Below are 9,513 nucleotides of genomic sequence, written 5' to 3' on the forward strand. Positions count from 1 at the left end.
TGGTGTGTTCTCCCTGTGTCTGTGTGGGTTCCCTCCGGGTGACTGTCTGTGAGGAGTGTAGTGTGTTCTCCCTGTGTCTGCGTGGGTTTCTTCTGGGTGCTCCTGTTTCCTCCCACGCTCCAAAACACACGTTGGTAGGTGGATTGGTGACTCAAAAGTGTCCGTAGGTGTGAGTGTGTGAGTGAATGTGTGAGTGTGTGTTGCCCTGTGAAGGACTGGTGCCCCCTCCAGGGTGTACTCCCACCTTGCGCCCAATGATTCCAGGTAGACTCTGGACCCACCGCAACCCTGAACGGGTTAAAGGTTACAGATAATGAAATAATGAATTATCCCTATGAATAGAACAAATCAAGCTGAGAATGGACAGTGAGTGTAGAAACAAAGATGTAGTTATAATAATATGGTACATTATGGTACATACTTAAGATACGTACATACACAGATCAGCTTCAGCAATAATACCACTGACAGGTAAAGTGGATAACATAAATGATCTCTTTACAATGGCACCTGTAAAGGAGCGGGAAATGTATGAACTAGAGTAAGGCAAGCCTGCAGATCCAGTATGATGCTCTGGCTAGTTTTCTGCTGGGGAGCCTTGAGTGTTGGCATTCATACGGATATTAAATTGACACGTGTCACTTACCTAAACAACCCATTGCTAGCAAGGGAACAATCTGTAACAGTGAAACAGACTTTGATAGTAAAGAGCAGATAATTCATAGGCTATTATAAAGACGCATTAATCCAGAACTTGTCTTTCCAGAATAATATATAATAGTATTTTGTCAGTACTCTGCTCTATACAAATAATCCTTAACCATTACAGAAACCAAATTTCCATTGTTTATTTGTAAATTAAATTTGCTGTATTATGTACAGACTATGAGACAACAGTTACACCACAATTGCACCACACCTGTCATGTCACACCGACAGCTGCGTGTCAGCAGCAGCCCAACCAATATAAACACCTAGCAACAAAAAATGACCAAAAGAAACTGGACAGTGAATGCAATGAAGACAGGTGGGAGCTTGAATATGATTTACTTCTAATAAGTGTAAGCCTATCTGTCCTTATTGGGGGATGATGTGGCTGTTATTAAATACTACAGCATTAGGTGCCATTACGAGACAAAACACTGTGACAAACATGAAGAATTTGACAGACAGCAGAGGGAACATAAAGTGGCAGAAGTGAAGAAGCCTTGAAGAAGAGATGGCTATGTTTGCGAAGGCCATAATGATAATGCAGTAAAAGCCAGTTTCGTTGTGGCATAAAACATAACTACATCAGACTGACCTTTTACAGAGAGCACTTTTCTGAAGCAGTGCATACATTAAAGTTTACAATAGTGTGTCCAGAAAAAAAGGCAAGCATTTGCAAATGTCAGCCATAGCAGAAATGTAGAGGCTGATGAGGTGAAAGAGCTAGCCACTGAGCTACATGAGCAGCTCATTGAAAAATGAAACAACTTTTTGCTTGTTCACAATACTGACATAGCTAAGTCCCACCCAGAAGTGCTTTGACTAAGTTGAGGAAAAATTGCTGAAAAGTTTTTCTGAGATCTGCCATTTAATGAAAAACAAGCTTAAAGAGCTACAGAATGAAATATGGCTGTGTGATATACTTTACCTCATAAACATGCTAAACCTACCATCGACATTGCCTTTGGCTGATCACTGGCATGCATGACGCTAATTTGAAATCCTTCTAAACCAAACTCAAGTGTGCATTTAGCTATCAAATGAAGTACACTAATTATTTATTATTGTAGAACTACAATGAAAAGGTGCACTCATGGCCAAATATGATGTGGTTGGAACAGATGACTTGCTTCTTTCATCCCAGAAACAATGCCCAAGCTGCGCCGACATGCCGCCCATATGCTGGCCGTGTTTGGCAGAACATACCCATGTGAGCAGTTGTTCTCTTTTATGAAGTTAACCAAATCATCTCAAAGGAGTCATGTCACTGCCTGCCAAATTACACACTGAGGGTCTCAGCAGCTCAGAAGTTGATCCCAAGAATTAATGGACTTGCAGCACAGAAAAGATACCGGGGTCTAGTTCAACCAAATTGGTACATTTAAAGGCCTATATTTATATATTCATTTAGTCACACAGCTCCAGGGTCCTGGAGGTTGTGGGTTCAAGTCCCACTCCCGGTGACTGTCTGTGAGGAGTGTGGTGTGTTCTCCCTGTGTCCACGAGGGTTTCCTCCGGGTGCTCCGGTTTCCTCCCAGCGGTCCAAAAACACACATTGGTAGGTGGATTGGTGACTCGAAAGTGTCCGTAGGTGTGAGTTTGTGAGTGACTGTGTGTTTGTCGCCCTGTGAAGGACTGGCGCCCCCTCCAGGGTGTGTTCCTGCCTTCCGTCCTATGATTCCAGGTCTGCTCTGGACCCAACGCGACCCTGAACTTGATAAGTGGTTACAAATAAATAATGAATGTTTTAATGGAATATTTCAAGGACTACATCAATGCCTATATTTTGCTCTTGTAGTTTTGGCGTATTTTGAATACACAATAAGACAAGGACAATTTTGTTAATATATTCAATTTCTGTCACTGCTTTGTTATGTTACAAATCACAGTGGGTCTGGAATCTACCCGGACAGAGACACAAACTTTTGCGTCACATTGGAAAGGGTGTTTCATCAAGTACACAGTTTTTAAAAATGCAATAAATCAGCCAAAATCAAAGTAAAATTCAAACTTTTTATTTAATTTCATTCAACATATGCTTCAATTTAATAATGAAAAAGGATATCGAGCATATGACCACCTCCACTTTCTCTGCAGGCAGTCATCCGATTGTTGAAATTAACGATAACTCTTTTTATCGCCCTCTTGTTGTCTAGTCAAAATCCAACGTGCGAATCATTGCCGTTTTACATGATCTGCTGGTTTCAGCTCTTGTGTCAACTGAATCTTGTAGGGGTGCATGAATATCTTTTTTCAGTATTCAATGCACAGAAGATGTTGACATACCCAGCTGTTGTGAACGATGGCGAAGCGACTTCACAGGGCTCACTTTGTCTTGCACTACCGCAATGTTTTGTTGCGTTCGAATATTACTGTTTCAACCGGGCGATTTTCTGGTTGCAACTGACCCAGATTCTTCAAATTTCTGTACCAACCTCGAAACTGTTGTTGCAGTAGGTGCAGTAGCACTCCCCGTCTTTGTAATGAGTTTTCGCAATAAGAATGCGTTGCTCGATACTGAACTGCTCCATGGCTACAAAATGGAAAAACGACAAATGATCTTCTAATCGGAGTGATAATAGATAATGAAAATGGTAGGAACAGTGTTGACAATCTTCAAAAAAAAAAAAAAAACCTGCGAAATTAAAAAAATGCATACTTTATGAAACACCTTTTACATGCCTACTTAATCTCCAAAATTTTAGTTAAGAAGTGTTTTAAACTGGATTTTAAAATAAGTAGTGGTGGACGAAAAAAGTGATTCCAGTTGAGTGCAAACTATGAAGCCCTTGCAGTGAACCTTTCAAACATGTCCCTTCAGGCAATTTAAACGTACACATTTTTTAAGTGGTTGCTTGTTTTTGGACAGCTTTATTTCTGCTTCTGAGCATGTTAGCGGCATAGACAAAAAGAAAAAAAGAGGTGAACATTGTTTGCTGAGTGGACCTCTAATTTTCCCACATAGTTTCATGCTGAACCACCTCTTTAAAAGTAGGCCATCTATACAGGCTTCTAATATTTCCCATAAAGCAACCTCTCATTACTAAGGCTACTTTAAAGATTTATAAATCGTAGCAGAATTTACAGCCAGATTTCTCCATATTTATAGAAATAGTTTTCTTCTTAAGTGTGTACATTTAGAAGAGATTGATTTATTGATGTGGTGACTGATGATTACTGGTCTATAGAAGTCTGACAGGACAACTAGATCTAGGGTCATTTTTAAGAGTTTCTTTGACTATTCCATGTAAAAAGGAAAAGATTTTCTGAGTTTAGGCGTTAAGAGAAGAACAGAGAAGAACTTAACACTGGACATTTAATCTGGAACACTACAATGTATTGCTATTTTAATACGAGATGTTTTTTTGTAATATCTGATGTGACCTGAATGCGACCTGAAGTGTGCACTGCAAATAATCTAACAATTTTAGCAACTGGGGGGGTTATATATTTCTTTCTCATAATAATGAGTTAGCAGTCATGGGAACGTAAACGTAATGTTTTCCTAAGTGAAGCTGTAAACTTCAAGTGCCTAGCCAAAGGCTACTTTTAACCTTTCACATGGTCATCAAGAAGACAAACCTAATTCTGCATGGAAAAAAATTTAATGTGGTTATTTTTGTCCTTTTCTTCCACAGAATTTGAAAACGCCAAGGTGTTGTTTACACTGGGTAATTTTTTATAAATTAAACAGATCAAGAGAAATGGGCCGGAATGACTTTGAATAAAATAATTTAATTCACACTAAAAGTAAGTATTTAATACAAGTACAACCCGTACAAACATGCATATTAACAAACTCAAACCAGTGATGATACACTTTTCAAAACAGGTATTGAAAAAAGTAATAGGAGATAATTGCATACTTACTTGCAACATTAACATGTAACATTAAATGTAACATTTTCATGCTGTTCACCTCGAAAACATGGAAACAGTGGAGTTCCCACGGCCCAGTATCATAAACAAGTTCTCAATTACAGCTTACCTGGCTCTCAGGCTCGTCCCTGTACATGTTCAGAACCCCAGCTCTTTCTTCTTCACATAACCATCAAAAAAAGTGCTTTTAAGTCACCAGCAATTACACCAGCATTCTCACACTTGTCTCTGACTGAGGGAAGCTTTCTGTTCTTGCAGTCCACTAGAAACACAGAACCTCCAAATCGCCATAGTCAGCAGGAAAGCTGACTTTTTTTTATCCATTGGTCATTTCCTTTTACTTTTTTTTTTCTTCTTTTTTTTCTTTTAAAGATTTTGTTCTGTCAGTGATAATTTAGTTCATTCGTCTGTTTGAAGGATGTTGTTTGCAGGGTGTTGTACTGTGTAATTATAATACAGCACTGTGAAAAAGCCACATCAGAATATATACAGAAATAAACTCAATGAATTGTGTTTAAATGTGCAGATGATGGGATTTTAACTTTAAAAACATATGTTCCCATCATAGTCCATAAATTCTGTAGAAGCTGTTCTACCCCTTGTATATAGTTTTTGCCTGAGCACCTCAACACCTATAGAATATTTCAGCTCCCTCTATCTTCTGTGTGACAATCATCATATTTTTTTATCTGCTTGAATGAGTGTTCTGTTGTTCCTGTGTTGTTCTGGCATTCTGATGTGTTCTTTTGCTTTAATGCAATGTATCTTTTTTTTTCTTCATTCTTTAATGTTTAAGTGTTCAACCCCTATGTATTTACGCATATTTGCATTTAATCTGATGTTTTACCAGCAAAACAACCCCACTGCAAGCAGTTTTCTTGGCCTATGATTTTTGCACAGTATTGTGCTTGAGTTCATGCAGTCGCCTCAAAAGCATCCAACGGTGAACATGCAAAAGTTTGGGCATTTTTTCATGTAATTTTAAATTACAGAGCAAGTGAAGATCAGTGTCCTCAGGCCTGTATTTAAGGAACCTGCATATTACGTTATAATTGCAGAAGAAGTAGAGGAAGGGCCATGTTGTAATTCCCACTTAAGCAACTTTATTTTCCGCTAACAAAAACCAATTTGCCTTTTATTGCTGTGGTGGAAAACACCTTCCATGCCCAGAAGGATATCACATCAACACACCTGACCGTCAAAACAAACTGAGAGGAGACGAACTATACCTGACATAGAGGAGGTCAATGTGGATGCTGGCACCTTGCAAATGCATAAGGCTTTATGCATAAGGCTTTTTTACATGTACTTTTAAGGTGCACATGTGAATAAAAAGTAATTGTACCCTCACACACACATCCCTAGAAAAAAACATAAAATGAAATGGGACACTCTGGAGCAATGGCAACATTTGGCTAGCGATATACAACCCACCAAATCTGGCCTGTGGAACTGTGTTCTTTAGAAATTGACTGAGCTGGCATCTGTGAGCCACAACTAATTGTACAGTGCAGAATACTTTGTTTTTGTTGTGCAGTTTATTTAATTTTATATGACTAATGAGACATTTGTACCATGTACAAACATGCATTCATCTTCCACTTAATAAGAGCCAACAGCAAGTATGCTGCTTAAAGAGACACAACAACTTGTATCTGTTCCTTTATCTCTTGTGCTCTGACTGGAGATGGTCAGCTTCTCTGTGGCCAGCCCTAAAAGGTGGGCAGGAAGGAAGCAATGTCTGAAAGTACTGCTTATCCTGTGTGTAAGTGTTATAACCCTACCACCAACTGCACTGATACGATCTCAGGGGTAGTGAGGGCTCCCACGGCTTCAGGCATCGACCACGACGCTGCAGCTCATAAAGGCTGTCTCGCTGTTGCAAGGACAAGCAGAAGCACTCTCCTTTCCAGAGGATACCTGAACTGACCAGTGGCCTTCTCACCTTTAACAAAACCTCCTGCAATTGTGGGTTATTTTAAATAGCTCAGAGCTATAGTGTCTGAGAGAAAAGGTAGTAAATCCAGGTTTAAAAGAAACATGAAAGCAACGATATGAGATTTAGTGGGTGTTAAAATGTGCTGACCATCATGAATAAGAAAAATGGCTAGGCTTAAAAGTCTAGATTTAACCCTGATTAACAGTTCATAGCAAGGTCAGAAATGTAGCATTGCTCTCGAAAAAGCAACCCAACAAATACAAACCTAGTTTGAAACTGCAAAACACTTTAATGTAAGTGAATGTAAAGAATGTACAGTCATTTCTGGAGCATGTCTATTGGTCCACACTTTGTGAACATTTCACACATTACAAAGGGCATCTCCTGATATAGAAAAGCAAATACAAAAAAACATGGAGATCTGTTGATATTTCTAGTGCAGCCAGAGCAAACATGGTGTCCCAGAGCTTTTGTACAGATGCTGAAGTACCTGCACCAAAAAAAAAAAAAAAAAAAACCAGAAAAGAAATCCCAGTTATGTTTATATCACAGTTATGTGTCTGTTTATCTGCAAGATCTTTTTATGGGGAAGGTAACTTTGCCTGCAGTCCTTGTTGATGGCATTTTCTAATATAATTTGAGGTGTAAATAATGTGTTTGCTTTGGTGTATTGATTGATCAGGTGTGTATTCCCTTGTGCTGTTTGCTTAGAACATCATTCATGTGCACTGTTGACCAAAGATAGGACCATTCAAAAGAAGCAAAACAAGTAATAAATCATTAATAACCATCCTAAATAGTTAAAGAAAAAACACAGTCAGTTCCGCAGCACCCTATTAGCATAGTTTCAAAATATTCCCAGCCACTCATTTGGACAAGAACTCCTTCTTGTCTCAGAAACAGCCTGACAGCCAAGGGAGTGTACACTGAGGAGGAGGATGAAGAAAGAACTGTAAAATACGTATGCTTCTTTTGTAGCTTTTAAGCTCTGATGCTATTATCTGATCATGTCAGGAGAACTACAGCAATGTGCAGAAGTAAGAGACCACTAAGCTCCAGTAAAAACTAAATTATGTTATTTACTTTTTAAGTAAAAGACATAAATTTCTTCTCTGATATTTCTGAGAAGGTCATTCATGTGCATTTTCCAAAACTTGAAAATAACAACAACAAAGCTAAAAAGACAAAATGGGACTCTTGCAACATTTGGTAGAGATAAATGGTCCTTAAAACTTACATATTTGGACAAAAGGAGAAATCAAACTTCAGTCTTACTTCAGATCTAATAAGGTCCACACGTGTTTGTTAATCCTTTCACTGTGAGAAAACAACTGTGACTGTGAAAGGATGTGGTGATGTTAATAAGCTGAGAAAAGGACATAGACAATATGAAGAATGCTAGTGAGTGAAAAAGAAAAACTTAGAACAGTGGGTAAACCATTACTGAGGTATATGAAGATTATTTTTTTTTCCAGCTGAACACAAAGTATCTGAAAAGAATGTCAGCACTGAAAAAGGCGAAAGGATCAGTGCTGTGTGCTTTGTCATGATGCAAAATGAACACCTCGTATTTAATGATCATTTTGATTGGAAATTATATAAATTAAGCATGGTGTGTTATGTACACTGTATGCTGATGCATTAAGCCCAATGTTATTGTACCCTCCTGCAGCTCAGCGAGCCCAGTATCTAAATCATATTTCATTAATGGTGTTCCATTAGTAATGTAGAGCTATATGGCTGTGTTTGCCACATAGTTCATTGTGAGATGTTTGAAGAGTCGATGATATCAGAGAAATAACTAATGATGCTGTAATTTGTGAAAATCATTATTTTCCTCCTGGGCCTTGAATAAAATAAAAGTGCTCAGTCTTAGTCAAGACACAAAGTAGAACACTGCCTCTTTTGCACAGAAAGCAATCTATGAATAATAAATGACCTACTGCCTGCTGATGAGTCCGTTTATCATTATAAGTTAAAATTTTCTCTACATTTTAACAGATTAATGCAAAATGTTAAGCAATTCCATCTCATTAAATTTAATTGATATAAAATAGCAATAAAGGCCTGTAGTCTACAGTTGAATTAAGTCATCATTTTTACAGATGTAAAGAAACATGAGCGAATGAGACTGTTATTATTTGCAGAAATTAATTTTTCTTTGAGTCAACTGCCCGAAATTACACTACATTTCATGTTAAATTAAAGTAAATAAAAGCACAACATTTGTATTAATTCAGTTACAGTGGTACAGAAAACTCTTCAATCTCTTAGGCGTTCTTTGTGCATTTAGGAATCAGTTTTGGTTCCTAAGGAATCATTTCAAAGCTGATAATTCTTCAGAGAACAATTATTATATAAATTAAATATATCGGTGTTAAGGAATTTCAAGAGTCCCCAACTAATGTGAAAGTTCCTGGCTGGTGTGGAACATATACAACATACTGTGCAGTGGTTTAATGAACGATTGCTAGCATATTTTATGTAAGAACGTATAGCTTCTGTCTAGAATCTTTGAACAGGTTCTTCACTCTCTCAGCACTCATTTACTTGTGTCTTTGTTTTGATGAGTGCAGATATATTTTTAATAATTTTAACAGAAATAAACATGCATATAGTCCTTTTTAGCTCTACCTCACATCACTGTCAGCCCAGTCCTCCGCAGACTGTGAGAGTGGAGGAGGTGTGTCAAAGGCTGTTGACTGATGCCTGTTTTTGCCTGGAGGCCAGCTCTAAACACAGAGTACACCTTTGCTCGGAGGCAAGGGGCCCACGTGATGTATCCACTGACTGCCTTTAAAAAGCACCTTTCACCACAGCAGCGTCAAAGCGAAGCCAGCAGCAGACGAGACAGGACTCTGACATGACAAGCCAGATCTGTTGGGTGTAGTGGATTGTGGCTTACTCATCGAGTAACGTAAACTTTTCACACAAAGGCACGGTACTCAGATCCCTTTTACTCCAGGCAGTGAGTCATCCACAAGACC

Source organism: Hoplias malabaricus, chromosome 1, assembly GCF_029633855.1.
Source record: "Hoplias malabaricus isolate fHopMal1 chromosome 1, fHopMal1.hap1, whole genome shotgun sequence".
NCBI lineage: Eukaryota > Metazoa > Chordata > Actinopteri > Characiformes > Erythrinidae > Hoplias > Hoplias malabaricus.